Source organism: Lissotriton helveticus, chromosome 1_1 (genome assembly GCF_964261635.1).
Source record: "Lissotriton helveticus chromosome 1_1, aLisHel1.1, whole genome shotgun sequence".
Classification (NCBI taxonomy): domain Eukaryota; kingdom Metazoa; phylum Chordata; class Amphibia; order Caudata; family Salamandridae; genus Lissotriton; species Lissotriton helveticus.
Genome location: NC_136057.1, coordinates 1,868,214,230 through 1,868,230,266, shown reverse-complemented (window position 1 = coordinate 1,868,230,266; position 16,037 = coordinate 1,868,214,230).

Sequence of the window (16,037 nt, the reverse complement as noted above, 5' to 3'; positions counted from 1 at the left end):
TGTGCTTAAAAACTCTGTTAGCAAAGCAGGCATTTGAGATTTAAAAAACGTTTTAATATATAAAAACGTTATCCGCTAATAGAATTAGCATTTAAAAAACCTTGCGAATTCAATGAAAAAAACATAGGTTTCAGGCCTTATATAGTTAGGAATTAGCATTTAAAAAAACTTGCGAATTCACTGAAAAAACCATAGGTTTCAGGCCTTATATGGTTAGGAATTAGCATTTAAAAAACCTTTGAAATTCACTGAAAAAACCATAGGTTTCAGGCCTTATATAGTTAGGAATTAGCATTTAAAAAAACCTTGCAAATTCACTGAAAAAAACATAGGTTTCAGGCCTTATATAGTTAGGAATTAGCATTTAAAAAACCTTGCAAATTCACTGAAAAAACCATAGGTTTCAGGCCTTATATAGTTAGGAATTAGCATTTAAAAAACCTTTGAAATTCACTGAAAAAACCATAGGTTTCAGGAGTTATATAGTTAGGAATTAGCTTTTAAAAAACCTTTGAAATTCACTCAAAAAACTATAAGTTTTAGTGGTGTTATAGTTAGCTGGACATTTTACTCATACAAAACCATTGAAATTGCTCCTATATTGTTAGTTGTACTAACTATATTTCGCGCACCCGCAATCCACTGCTGATGATGTCACATATTAGATCATTCATGACATGGTCAGTGACATCACTGATGACATCTCAAATGACATCACTGATGACATCACTACTGTAGCCACGTGTTGGAATATCTTCATACTTCACAAAGTCTTGATTGTAATGAAGAATGTCTGTGTGCCATAAACCTGTGTATAAAAGACGAAGCCTCAGAGAAACTTGTTAGAGCACCTCCCGAAGACACTATGAGAGTGTCCGAAATGACATGCTCTCCTCATGAGAAATAAAACTCTGTTCTTGTTTTCCTGCCTTCAGCGCCCGTCTCTTTATTTGGTAATTATTTAAGATGGGAACGAAGAGTCACCCTGCACCAGCAGCCTGGGCATCCGGTGCGTTATGGGCTGACTTTTCCACAATTGGCGTCCCAACGCGGGGTCCATCAGCGACATAAGGTCCGGTAAGAGAGGTCCAGACGATGGGGTGAAAATCTAAATGATTGGAGTATACCTGCCTTGAGAGGGCCCTCGTCCGGCTGCCGATTGAATGAACTTCACCGATTCCGAACGGACCTCTCTCAAGTGACCTATTGTCCTGACTGGAATCCCACAGGAATGCTGCGGTAAAAACAGGGAGAAAGAGAACGATCGGGCGCTGGAAAAAGGAAGGCGAAGAACTGTCCAAACGGTCCGGTCCGGGTAAGGTTAAGTATGACGTCTTTACGTCTGATTGGTAGGATGGCTTTATCCATCTGATTGATTGATTGATTGTTGATATTGGAAACGGTATTTAGATACTGGTATTGTTCATTGATTGGTTCATTTAGCCTTGGGTGCTACTTGAAGTATTGGTTCTCTTGGAGACATTCTCTGTCTGCAAACAGCGACAGATAGGAACGTCTGTCTCCCTTTGCAGATAGTGAAGGATAGGTAATGCAGACTTTTGTCCCCATTGTAATCCGTCATGCCTATCATTTCTCCCCATTGATTGTTTGTTAATCGGTTTTTATCGATTATTGCTTTTTGAGATATTCCCTGTCTACAAACGGGGACGAATAGGAATATTCTGTCTCCCTTTGCAGATAGTGAAAGATAGGTAATGCAGACTTTTGTCCCCATTGTAATCCGTCATACCTATTTTTCTCCCCATTGATTGATTGATTGAATCGAGCATTGAATTGTTCGAAGTTGGTTCTCTGAAGGATCTTCTCTGCCTACAAACGAGGAAGAATAGGAATATTCTCTCTCCCTTTGCAGATAGTGAAGGGTAGGTAACGCAGGCTTTTGCCCCCATTGTAACCCGTCGTGCCTATTTCGTTCCTCATTGATTGATTGATTGTCCGAACATTGACTGTTTGGAATTGTTCTTTTTCGGAGGTATTCCCTGTTTGCAAATAACATAGAAAGGAAATACTCTGTCTAGTCTTTGCAAGTAGTGAAGGGTAGGTAATGCGGACCTTTGTCCCCCGTTGTAATCTGTCATGCCTATCTACTCCCCACTGATTGATAAACCAGTTCCACCCGGACCATTTACTAGAGGTAGGTCATCTGACCCGACCAGAAAGCACCCCTAGTGAAAAGGACACATGCAATAATAACGAAGTGATCACTGTATCCTGTTAACAGAAACTTTAGCATGAAACAAACTAGAAAGAAAGGAATAAGAAAACGAAATCAGTAGGCCACTGATGAAACTTTTATTAAATAACGAATAAGGAAACGATAACAATACTTAACGATAAAACCTATGATTGTCCTAGAAACAAGAAACGTTAGAAATAAGCCCGTAATGAGAAACATGAAAATGATAAGAGAAGCCAAGCTTGACATTGCGACGGCCACGAGGCAATGAGGTTTCATCGCCCCTCACTGCTCCAAACATGTCTGTCCCACCGCCTGCCACGCCCCAATAACGGCAACCTGGGAAAGATACAAGTCAGCAGACATCCGCCCCATTCTGGAAGCTCCCAAAGTGCAACAGGTTTGCGGCTACGCCCAACCGGAAGACGAGACCTTCAATACATGTAGGTCGGGTCCTGCTGCCAGCCGTCGGCCGGAGGTCATCGCATGAGGTGGGCCTGAGGGGAGGCCGGGGCCGACGGGATCCGGCCGCGGTGGCGGCTACGACAACCCTGGAGAGTTGCAGGGGGGGGAGAATGTCCATGCCTCCGACCCCCCCCTCTCAGAACAGTCTGGACCAGTCTCCATAAGGGGCCTAGGGGTGGAGAGGCCACTGCGCAAATAGCCCGAAGGCGGCACCACGCGCCAAGGTCTGCCCCACCGGATGAACCAAGGGACCCGTTCCTGGGGCCAGGGCGAAGAGCGTCCGGCCGCCATCAACCGGAGGCCCGGCCCGAAACGTACTAGGCGCCACTTCTTCAATAATGGCTGCGACAACACTGGGGGGGGGATGTCTTGCACATGCCTCCGACCCCCCCCCCGTCCTCATCGCCTGGTCCGGCCATAACAAATGTCAAGCGAGACGCCGTGGAATGCACCGGGAGGGAGAGGCGGCGCGAACGAGCCTCTCCCACCTCCCCAGGTGAAGGCTCCCCAGCTGCACCCCCAACGCTCCTCGCACCCGGCAAAGGGTTCGTCCACTGTGGCGATGCTGCAAAGCCTCGCCCGGCAGGTTGGAGCCCGTCTGCTCATTTGACCCCGCGATCGCCGGTAGCTGCCGAACTCTCAAAATGGCGGTCGACCTTGCAAGAGCGGGCCCAGCATGAAGGAATGGCCCGGTCACTTGTTGATTCCACCATCATAAAAGTTCTCCTCGACCTTGAAGATTCTAGAGGAGCCGCGGGAGTCCCCGACTCCCGCAGATACCCCCGATGGGGAATGACTGCCATGATTGCCCACGGAACGATGGAAATGTAGCCGCAGGACGTCGGCGCTCCCATGCTGTCGCCAGCCTTAGTTTGAATGACTAGAATCCTGCAGACTACAGTTCGGATCAGTTCCGGTGAAAACCCAGTATGACCCGGTATGAAAATTTTTGCCCCCCCCCCCTTTTTGACTGATGGTTCAGACCACCGATCCTTTCTTTTTCCCTTTAACGGAACCTTTTTTGACTACCGAAAGAAGCTCTGGGCCAACCACGAGTTAATGGAGATTTAGACTATGCCTGGATCTGCCTGACTGCACCCAAAATGGCGCAGATGCAAATGAAACTTTCAACTCCTTATTGTACCCCGATTGCTCAGCCTTGGTGTTATGAGATATGTATGTAGTTTTTAAACATATGGATTGATATAGGATGTGTACTGATTATATGTTCGGACAATGGATTGATATAGGATGTATACTGTCAGCTCGGACAATGAATTGATATGAGATGGGTACTGATTATGTGTTCGGACGATGAAGGACAATGAATTGACATGAGATGGGTACCGATTGAACATTCGGACAATGAATTGTTGTTAAGTTTTGGCGCATCATGATTATTGAAAGTTCGAATTTCAATGCTTATGATACTCGCTCACACTGAAGTTTCGATATGATTATATTGCACTTGTCGCACTTTTTATTATGAAATTAACGACCACCGACTCTATTAGGTTTTCCACTAATTAGTATTCCCACATGCACGGTTCTGGCCAGCCCCCTGGGTTGTAGGCCCGTATTTATGCACTGACCTTTTTATTAAAGATTTTGAAAAGCTACGTAGTTGTCACGTGTAAATTGGTACGCTTCGAATAAATGACCCCCGTTTTCCGATATAACTAAAATACAGGTGAAATGACTCAGCTCGATTAGTTAAGGGTTAAAAGGTATAATATATAGCGATATTGTAGATATGAAGGGTCCAAGTTTTAGTTGTGTATTTTTCCCTTTTTGTACAGCCAAAAGCAACCGCTAAAGATCCTGGTATTTAGCCTATGCTTTATATACTACCTGTATAAGAAAAGTCACACTAACGGTCCACCTGGGCTTGAACGCCCAGTTGGCAGGGACTGCATCCCGTGGAGATAGGCCGAGTATGCAGTAAGTAAAAGCCTTTCTGGGTTTATGCACGCTAATGTGTCTATCAATGTAGCCCCTGCCCCCCTCCTTTTTCCCTCTCTCTGCAGGTCACATCGGAATGTCGATTAAATGTACGAAAATTGTGATCTAACGGACGAAGAGACGGAAAAAAGGCGTTCGATTATGGTGCCTACGCACCCCAAATAATACAACCAAAAATAATGTGCACTCATGATTAAGCACTCTACGCTTAACTAAATAGGGAAAAGTTTAAAGAATACTTTGGGGTGAGGTTTACACAAGTACCCTCCGCCGGGAGGGTTAGGAATATTGCCAATATTTAAAACCTACTACCTCCATTTTCGCATCCTCATAGACCTGTAACTCAAAGCTGCCCCATTGCTCTCCAATTGACACCAACTGTTGTCTCAGCCTGGAAACACATTTGCTAAAATGACTCGAAAATGCCACCGTGAGCATTAGCCCGATCAGGTTAGTTCATGACCAATTGGCAGAGGTGTAGGTGTGCGCAATCAAAACCACCAGTAGAGGCAGCCGACAATAAAAAGAGAAAAAAAAAAAAGGGTAAAGAGAGCTTAGGATGCTGAGAATGCGCAGCGTACAGGAAGAGATCATTTTGGCCAATAACTGTTCTATGTTTTGTCTTGGATTTTTGTATATAATACATGTACTGTCTCCCCCGTCTGAGTTTGTCTACGTGATGTATAGATCTACGTCATCCCTCTGCCTGTGTTCCCGTATTGTTTAACCCCCGCTGTTCTGTGTTATGTGCGCACTGAATCGACCATTATTGTACACGTCTCTCTCTCTCTCTCTCTCCCTCTTTCTATCTCGCTCCATGTCACACGTGTACAGAATGGACCATTTAGAGTGCAGTCTCTCTCCCTCTCTCTCTCTCTCTCTCTCTCTCTCTCTCTCTCTCTCTCTCTCTCTCTCTTCAAATCCCCCTGTTCCCTCCTTCTTTGTATGGTGACGTTGTGCCCCTCCGGCACAAAACATAATTGGGTTTCCTCGAACACAAAGGTGTTCAGCAAAATTGACCGAAACCAAAACGATTGTGACTTGCCATATTACTACCTCTCCTTTCTGCAAAACGATAGAACCCGAGTTGGTAATGAAAGAAAGGACAGGTCAGACGACTGATGTCCTCTAATCTGGCCTTTTTGTAGGGGGACTATAACGTCAATGGTCTTCTGTTTTTCAGTTCATTAGAAATGCGATCCCCAATGCCCAGATTGTCCCACCCCTCTGCACTTTAGTGCGGATGTCCAAAGCGCCCCCGCTTCCCCCGATTAACCCCAGCTTCATGTCAGCTACCCTCGAAGCGTAATTTATGACCTTGATTAACGGTCATTCCCCAAGAAACGCATGTTTTACATCTGCCCCCCCCTCCCCCATCTTCATGACGATAATGCCCCTGCTTGCAAGATTTAGCCGACCCCAAAGAGAAATGTAAGATTGTCGATACTTGAGTTAAAGGGAAGGGCGAGTCTCTACATAAGGACTCGATTTTTAGTTTCGATATAATACACTGTGTATAAAGGTCCAATATCTCTCCACGAATGAACACCAAATGGGTTTTATGAATTCAATGATAATGCCCTCCTACATACTCCATCAATAATGACTTCTGACTGTGACCGATGAACCTATTCCCCACCTACATAGGATTGGGGACGGAATTGAGATATATAAATGTCTTCTCCTGCCAGTTTTTCTAAAACTTATTTTCTACCCATTCAAAGATACAATCACCGGAGGAGAGGAGCTGGACATGACGCACAGCCTGGCCACAGATCATGAAGCACGTGTGACCGCGACTAAAGGTGGAGCCGCAGAGCAACGAGACGCGGGACGAGGCACAACTCTCAAACTCGGCAGATGAAGGAATGAAGGGCTGCCTTGAAGCCCTCGACTTGCTGACCCACTCGTGCCTGAAGTCCCCGTCCCCTTTTGAGTCCGACTGATGGGCCTGCCTGCTCGATTATCCTTTGCTCCTTTTGGTCCCTTGATGTGCTCAAAGATCTGGCCCCACTCCGCCCTCTCTTCCCTCGATTATTCAACAAACTTACCCTTTTCGCAAAAACTTTGACTATAGAATTAGGTTTTGCCACGGAAGAAGAAAGACACGCAGGTGCCCAGCATAAGGCACCCCTAAGAAGATCAGTTAGGAAACAGGACTGTGATCTAACAGCAGAGGACTGATCGCACCCTGCAACGTGTAAGGATGATTCCGAGCTGGACTTATAGCTCCACCGCCGGTGCTCAAAAGCGCCAACGAAAAGAAAACGGACTACCTTCCTGAACTTTCTACCCACCCCTTGAGCAGTTGTTTACATCGAACTGAATTCCTCCCTCAACTATTATTGCTTTCAAAAATGCTTCATCGGTCACTCAAGTCCAAAAGTCTCATATAGCACTTTTTACTGTATGTTGATGTCATTGAAGAGAAAGTCAGAACCTGAGTCTATAATATGTCGGAACGTTTTTCTGATTGCCCTCGACTAAAGTGTTATGTCGATCTCTAGACTTGTACGATAACCCAACAAATGTAAATTCATACGTACCACATTCCGCCAATTGTATCGACTGCATATGGTTACACGCAAATTTGCTAGCATTTAACGAACGTTATCTCATTGGCCACACATGACTATATGTACACTCCATCAGTTAGGGTAAACACAAAAGAACTAGCTTACGTTAAAAAGCGGCGACTGTTGAAAATAGCAATGTATATGCACATAAGCGGCGTTCATTTGTGTTCACTGTACCTCTTGTCGTAAGCAGAAAAGATATTGCAAAACACTGACTGTGTTATCCCGCCGGCATAGACCCATGCACACATATATACAACAGCCATTTTAGGTACCATGGTCTCTCTGTTTGCGATCGATCATCAGCCCCTTCCCTGACCCTGCAAGCATCCCCCATGCACCCTGACCGCCCCCGCTCTCACATGCACAAGTCATGAGCCCTCCCCTCCCGCATGACTCTGTCTCTGAGAATCACACCCCGCGCCTGGCCAACACCTCCTTTCCCCCCATGAATACCCCTCCTTTGATGACCTCTTCCTCTGAACCTAATTGTCTACATGGACCGCTGGTCATCCCTTAGCCTGAGGATACAGTTTATTGCCCACTACTGTATGCACTCGCCTCTCTTGAAAGGGCTACTATTGATCATGACATCCCCACCCTCTGAGATTCGATCAGGCGCACACATTCCAAAGGAATCAGCAGAACACTCAGCTGCATGACAGCCCCCTCCTATTGTATGGAGGATCAGTGCCCCTACTGTAGCCACGTGTTGGAATATCTTCATACTTCACAAAGTCTTGATTGTAATGAAGAATGTCTGTGTGCCATAAACCTGTGTATAAAAGACGAAGCCTCAGAGAAACTTGTTAGAGCACCTCCCGAAGACACTATGAGAGTGTCCGAAATGACATGCTCTTCTCATGAGAAATAAAACTCTGTTCTTGTTTTCCTGCCTTCAGCGCCCGTCTCTTTATTTGGTAATTATTTAAGATGGGAACGAAGAGTCACCCTGCACCAGCAGCCTGGGCATCCGGTGCGTTATGGGCTGACTTTTCCACAGCTGTGCAAAGTATGCAGTGTTTACCATACCAACATGTGCCTGATACAAATTTTGGTTGTAAAACAATGCCCATGTACACACCATTTTTAGTAAAATGATTATAATATCACATGCATATTGATTAAAACCTGTGGCAACTTCGAGTAATCTAGTTGAGAGAAAGTGGTAGCAGTCTGCTCTTCCAATTTATGTAGCTAGCAGTAAAGATACATGCTAAATTACTACTGGAACCGCTCGCACATGCCTAGGTTATCTGTAATTTAGTCACCTAGTGGTGTACCTGAATGCACATACCCCATCCTTAGAAGTTTGGATGCATATCATAATCCTCTTAACGAGGTTACAAAAAACATTTTTAAATGGAAGTATAGAACAAATATATGGTCAGCTCAGCCGGGAGGCAGCTTGCTAGTCAATCCCCAGTATCAATGGCCTATGTAAAATAATCAATGCGTATTAAGTCTAGAATCTATGCAGCAATTGATAAATACTGAATAGTTTGATTGACCTTGCTCCAATCTAACAATTCACTGAGTTAGATTACTGCTAGATGTTATAAGCAACAAGCATTGGAAATGCAACAGGTCTCGCATTAGAAAAGTTGGAGCTATTGATTTTGTGAATGACATTTTTTTTATGTGTTGTTCTTGAAAATATCAAAATTATTGCTTTGTCATTTACAATGCCACTACTTTATAAACTTTTTCAAATGTGACACCTATAGCATTTGTAATGCAACATGTTTTGTATGTACGTGACTTAGATGTAGTCATCTAACAAATACAAATGACTTTTAATTTTTTTAAATAATTAATACTGAAATAAAAGTTCTTGTAATTTATAATAGCAATAGCTTAAACTATTGTAAATAACTTTTGTGCATACAATATGTGCCAGTCACACAGGTGCCCTTACATCTCTATGCCCACTCTATGCAAAGGCCTAGGTGTCCTATGAAAAATACTGTGTTAGTGCGTGTGTTAGACACACAACTGGACATCTGCGCCGAGGATTTGTACGCAGATATTAGAAAAAATTGATATAACCTCTGCTTCTCTCAAACCCAATGCGCGCAATGTTGTAGGGGGTGGACGTTTTCTCGCATTGTTTTTTCTGCTCTCTCTATATATTATTCCCCAAATGTGTGGACAAAAAAATAAATGGTATTTCTCTCGGAAAGCACAACATCCCACAATTGATAACGGAATAATGCATACTCCTAAAAACAGGGGCACTCTGTTACATCAATGACTGCAAGCAATGACTGCAAGCAAGCTCTTGGCATTGCTGTGGGGAGGAGGGAAGGGGGGAGGAGAAACGAGAGACACGGCCTGGTGCTGAGTGATGCTGAGTGGTGCTGTGGTGGTGCTGAGTGATAATGTGGTGGTGCTGAGTGATGCTGTGGTGGTGCTGAGTGATGTTGTGGTGGCGCTGAGTGATGCTGGGGTGGTGCTGTGTATGCTGGGGTGGCGCTGAGTGATGATGTTGTGATGCAGAGGGCAGAAAGGCACAACTAGAGTTGGAGCTATTGGCATTGTAAATGACAATGACTTTTATTCATTTGTTTTGAAAACCTGCAAGCGGTACATAAACACGCACTTTGTACGTATAGTCCTTGCTTATGAGAAGCAAGGCTGGCAGTAGCTGCACCACTTTTATTGCTAGCCTTGCTTCTCGTAAGCAAGGACTATCAGTACTAAGTGCGTTTTTATGCACCGCTTGCAGGTTTTCAAAACACATGAATAAAAGGCTTTGCCATTTACAATGCCAATAGCGCAAACTGAAATACGAAACCTATTGCATTGTTTTAAATGCTTTCTTTTTAGTGATCTGCCCCAATTATAAGTGCATCGTTTTTAGGGACTAGGACTTATTTTTCAAACATCAGACTTTTGCAACTGAACCTTTTACGCATAAGACATACGTGTTTGATAAAATCATTTTAGACTGTTAAGGTTTTATAACAGGGCTGTTTATTCTTTAATCTAAATTAATTAGATTAACCACCAGTTTAGCCTTGTGTGTTCTTCTTTTAAGTGGACAAAAAGCTTCATGTTAGTTTGAAATGAAGTAGCCAAATAAATGTATAATTGGTAGCAAAAATATGAAAAGTAAAAATGGAGCTATAGTTTCCGGGGCTACCACCTAGGTAGGGTTTTCTGCTCTCCGTGAGTGACTTGTGAGATATTTGTAGCCTGCACCATGTGTGTGTCATTGTGTAAGAATTTTCCTGCAGACGGCCTTCAAATTAGCATTAATTCCTTCTGGCCTGTGAGCTCGATAAGTGCGTCAGTGCGCCGAGTAATTCCAGGGTGGCATACTACATCATTGATGTTTAACCTGAAAAAAGGCTAACATTCAGAAACTGAAACGGTTTCACTAATTATTACATCACACATAAAAACGAATGTGGAGAAAGTTACTGCATGTGCCTTTGAAAGTGAAACTAACAGAATTACCTTAAAATGTCCACTTTTATTATTTAGCAGCAGCCAAGTCTGGGAGCCACTCAACCACCGCCCCCATGCCCCGTTGCTGCAGCCTGACATGTTGAATGGTACAGTACGGCAGGTAAAATATGCAGTGCCAAGAAGTGAGGGCCAAAGCTTCCAGCTTCCGCAAAGTCGTGTGTGCTTCGCTGCAGGACTGGACACGGCTGGCCTTATATTAATTTGCCCTGTGACTGCCCATAACAGTAAGCGATCTGCTAAATATAAAGCGCGGCGCCCGAATATATACATGTTTTCTGTGCACCATTAAATAAATGTTTTTTAAAGTGGACGCCGTGCAGAATATCTACGGCGCTCGAAAACATACATTCTTATACCCGCACCGTACACACGTGCTGTGATTAAAATCTGTGACGTGTGCGTTATTTTGATATAGGTGTCAGTGGGAGAGTGGGAGTAGAGACTAGAGAGGCCTTAGTTGGGTGGGTGGGGGGGGGGGGAGCATGAACATTTGTGTGAGAATGGAAGGGCAGTTCTATAGATTATGCGTGGGTACAACTTGGTAATGCGCCCTATTGCCTTTTAAGCTCGGTCACCCTCAGAGGCAGGAGGCGGTAAACAGGAAGAGATTTAATTGCACCCCGAACCACCGCAGTTTCTTGTAACCCGGCCAGACGAGGCCATTAAGAGAATGTTCTTTCTTTAAAAGGTGGTCATTGTTGGGGGGGAGGAGCATTTTTAGGTGGCAGCAATTTTTTTTTAAAACGCTTCGCCCAGTACGTGTGTAGCTGCCAGTGGCCATGTTAAAACAAATCCTTCCGACAGGCTGAAGTAAAGAAAAGAAAATCTGCAAAAACATGGGTGTACCCTGGAATTTGGGAGACTCTGGATTTCAAACCTACAGCATTTTTTTTTTTTTTGTAAATGCAATGAAAAGTGGTGTTTCTCCCTCCCAGTGGAATGCGGCACGAGACGGACTGTGTATCCAGACGAAGCCGGAAGCCAGGACAGAGACAACTAGGGAGAGCAGAATTAACATATCCCAGGACGCCCTTTTTATGTAAAATGGGGGCAGACGCAGCTACGTTTGTTCTGCTCATAAATTAGATCATGAGCTCAACCGAAACAAGAAACACTGACAGTGCTAAATATGTACTTGGGAGGTCTTCTGGCGCAGTGCAACTTTGTGAAGCCCCTAGGGTGGTGCTTACTCCCCACGCTCCCTCTCCCCTTGAACGGAAAATAAGAGCCACCAAGAAATGCACTCACTTACGGAATTATGACATTGCATACCTAAAGCAAGTGTTTTGAACGAAAGAAAAGCGTGTCCGTGCGCAATGACATGTTAAGTAGTGAACTCGAGATCCGATGTATACAAATACACTCACGTGCAAAATTAATCACAGAGGCTTCCTTTCAAGTCGGGTGGGGGCGGGGGTGCAGGGGAGCGAGCGAGTGGGAGAGAACGAGGGGCGAGCGCTGGAAGAGGGGCTGGGCAAGCATGCCAGCATTCACGAGCAGATGGGAGGAGGGAGGTGCTCAACAACGACAACGGGAAAGGGGCGGCAGCAGGCAATTAACAACACGGACAGCAAGAGGAAGGGAAAGAGGCACCAAAGGCAAAATGGACAACAGGCGAATAAAACAAGTTAAACGAGGGTGAAATAAAAACAAGTCGGGCGGCACAACAGGGGCAGAAAAAAAAAACGCGGCCGCGAAATGAAAGTAAAAAACGCGGCCACGAAATGAAAGCCTTTGATGCAGCAAGGGGCAGAGCGGATACCTTTGAAGAGCTGCTGGAGGCACCAAGCTGGGGAACAGATGGCTGGCTTTGATGTGCACGCGCTTTTTATGTCAATGCGCTTGCGCATTGAGCTTGCTTTTCACGGGCACTCCATGGAATCGCCCGATGGTTAAGCTCTGGATAAGCCCCTATATTCTCGCAAGCTCAATGCGCAAGCGCATTGACAGTCGAGACCTAAAAATCGGGTGTGTTAGGCCCATGTGGGCGAAATACGGTGCAAGGATCAACTATATGTCCAATCTGCCCTTAAAATGGTCACAAAATACATAATACAAAAATGTGTGTAAATATAACTAAAAAAGAGAAAGTGAGGTGCAAGTGGGTCGCAAGGACCACCCATCCATCCTGTGAAAAGTGTAAAATACAAAAATACCTCAAAAAAACTTCTCACGTACAGCCGACTCATTAAGTATGGAGATCTGATCTTGAATGAAAGCTGCTACAATTAATATGGATATGGAAAATAAGTACCCTGAGCTGCTGAAGGGAGTATAATATAAGCAGGTAAACATGTCCTCATTTGAGTTTAATCCATTGTGTGTCTTGGAGTCTAACTCCAGGATGTACCTCGTTTCAAGTTTTCGGAGCTGCGCCTCGCGGCCACCCCCGCAGTGCAGTTGTGGAACCATGTCCACAACAAAAAAACTCAAGAACTCCAGGCTGCTCCCGTGGGCCTCCTTAAAGTGCCTAGCAACTGGATAGGCCGCATCGTTGTTGCTGATGGCACGCATGTGCTGGAGTATACGTTTGTGAACAGGCAATTTGGCACTACCAACATATTGCAGGCCACAAGTACACTCCAGCACATACACCGCAAAATCGGATTTACATGTCAATTTCTTAGATATGGGCACTGGTACGTCACTGAAAGGAGTATAGTATGATGTTTTATTCCTGCCCAGCTTGAAGGCTTTGCAGAAAGCACATTACATGAAACCCTTAGAGGTTTGCAACCAGGAACTATTGGTGCAAACCTCTGGACTGCTTTTAACGAGCATGCCATTGATGGAACGTGCTCTGCGAAAAGTGATTTCAGGGGTTTTGGGTACTGTACCACCAATAACTGGATCACCCTGCACAATTGCCCAATTTTTATGGATGATCCTGCGCAGTTGTTTGTGTTGCCGACTGTAAGGTGTTATAAATCTGGGTTGATCTGATGTTAGACTTGGTGTACTGGGCAGATTTGCTGGATTCTGGCCTAGTGCTGACATGCGAGGTATCAAGTTGGCTTTATTAATAGCTATGTCTAGCATGCTCACCGAGTAGCCCCTGGCTAAAAATCTGTCCTTGCTTTTAAGTTGGGCCTGTGTACACTCAAAGTCAGTGCTGCAGATGCGTCTGATGCGCAGCATCTCCCCAAACGGGATGCTGCGAATCAGATGATCCGGGTGATAGCTGGTGCTATGTAAAAACGTATTTCTCGCTGCAGTTTTGCGGTGTAATCTGGTCTCTAGTTTGTTATCCTTGATGTATACTTCTTCATATATATATATATATATATATAGATAGATATATATATATATATATCAATATATATATCAATCCAAATGTGCCCTGAAGCAAGGACTCCTCCACACGGCAAAGTTCTGCAAGCATTTATTTATTAAAAAAACCAGCAAGTCAGCTCCAGATTTAAAAGTCTCCTTACGCGTTTCAAAGCAATTAGCTTCTTCTTCAGAGGATAACATCCACTAAACTGCATTCAACAGTACCTTCGCGCATGCAGCAATATATACGCCTCCCATTGGCTCTCAGGTGAGTATCAGGAATAACAGCATGCTGGTCTCAGTAGTTGAAAGCTTTTTACCCATGTGGGTTTCAGTTTCATGCGGTGTTTTTATCTTTCATCAGCCCCGGTGGGTTGCAGAACTGAATCCCCGGTTTTCTTCTTTCAAACTCGGCCGTGCCTAAGGTTTAGAAAGTTCGCAACCTCTCAGGCCCCATCGTTACCTCAAGGGGTGTGGCGTCCTTCGCGGCCAGGCTGCCGCGTTTAAATCAATCCAAATGTGCCCTGAAGCAAGGACTCCTCCACACGGCAAAGTTCTGCAAGCATTTATTTATTAAAAAAAACAGCAAGTCAGCTCCAGATTTAAAAGTCTCCTTACGCGTTTCAAAGCAATTAGCTTCTTCTTCAGAGGATAACATCCACTAAACTGCATTCAACAGTACCTTCGCGCATGCAGCAATATATACGCCTCCCATTGGCTCTCAGGTGAGTATCAGGAATAACAGCATGCTGGTCTCAGTAGTTGAAAGCTTTTTACCCATGTGGGTTTCAGTTTCATGCGGTGTTTTTATCTTTCATCAGCCCCGGTGGGTTGCAGAACTGAATCCCCGGTTTTCTTCTTTCAAACTCGGCCGTGCCTAAGGTTTAGAAAGTTCGCAACCTCTCAGGCCCCATCGTTACCTCAAGGGGTGTGGCGTCCTTCGCGGCCAGGCTGCCGCGTTTAAATCAATCCAAATGTGCCCTGAAGCAAGGACTCCTCCACACGGCAAAGTTCTGCAAGCATTTATTTATTAAAAAAACCAGCAAGTCAGCTCCAGATTTAAAAGTCTCCTTACGCGTTTCAAAGCAATTAGCTTCTTCTTCAGAGGATAACATCCACTAAACTGCATTCAACAGTACCTTCGCGCATGCAGCAATATATACGCCTCCCATTGGCTCTCAGGTGAGTATCAGGAATAACAGCATGCTGGTCTCAGTAGTTGAAAGCTTTTTACCCATGTGGGTTTCAGTTTCATGCGGTGTTTTTATCTTTCATCAGCCCCGGTGGGTTGCAGAACTGAATCCCCGGTTTTCTTCTTTCAAACTCGGCCGTGCCTAAGGTTTAGAAAGTTCGCAACCTCTCAGGCCCCATCGTTACCTCAAGGGGTGTGGCGTCCTTCGCGGCCAGGCTGCCGCGTTTAAATCAATCCAAATGTGCCCTGAAGCAAGGACTCCTCCACACGGCAAAGTTCTGCAAGCATTTGTTTATTAAAAAAGAAAAATCTGGAGCTGACTTGCTGGTTTTTTAATAAATAAATGCTTGCAGAACTTTGCCGTGTGGAGGAGTCCTTGCTTCAGGGCACATTTGGATTGATATATATATATATATATATATATATATATATATATTCCAAACACACTTCGAAGTCCGAAGAAAAATAAGTACACCAGACCAGACTTCCGAAAATTACTGGTACTTTAATTCCAAAAGAAACAGCTCAGTTTAAACTTGACGCGTTTCAACTATGTGGCTAGTCTTGTTCACAGGTGAGCTATGTAACTGGATTTGCGGCGTGGCTGCGTGCTTTATATGCCAATGAACTACCACTTCATTACGTAGTCCCAACATACTGCAATCCCCATCATGCATTTGGAAGGCAAAGTCTCTGATCACAGTAAAACACTGATGTTACCAAATTAACAGAGTCCCCTACAAAGCAAAATTAATCAGCCCCCCTATATTTGCACCTTTGTTGCTGCATTTTGTAGCATGCATGGCGCATTTTGTAGCATGCCACACAATGCAGGAACATGCAGAAGGCGCTGTCACGGTGGCGGTCTGGTTGTTAGGCTGTCCTATCAGCCTAGCAG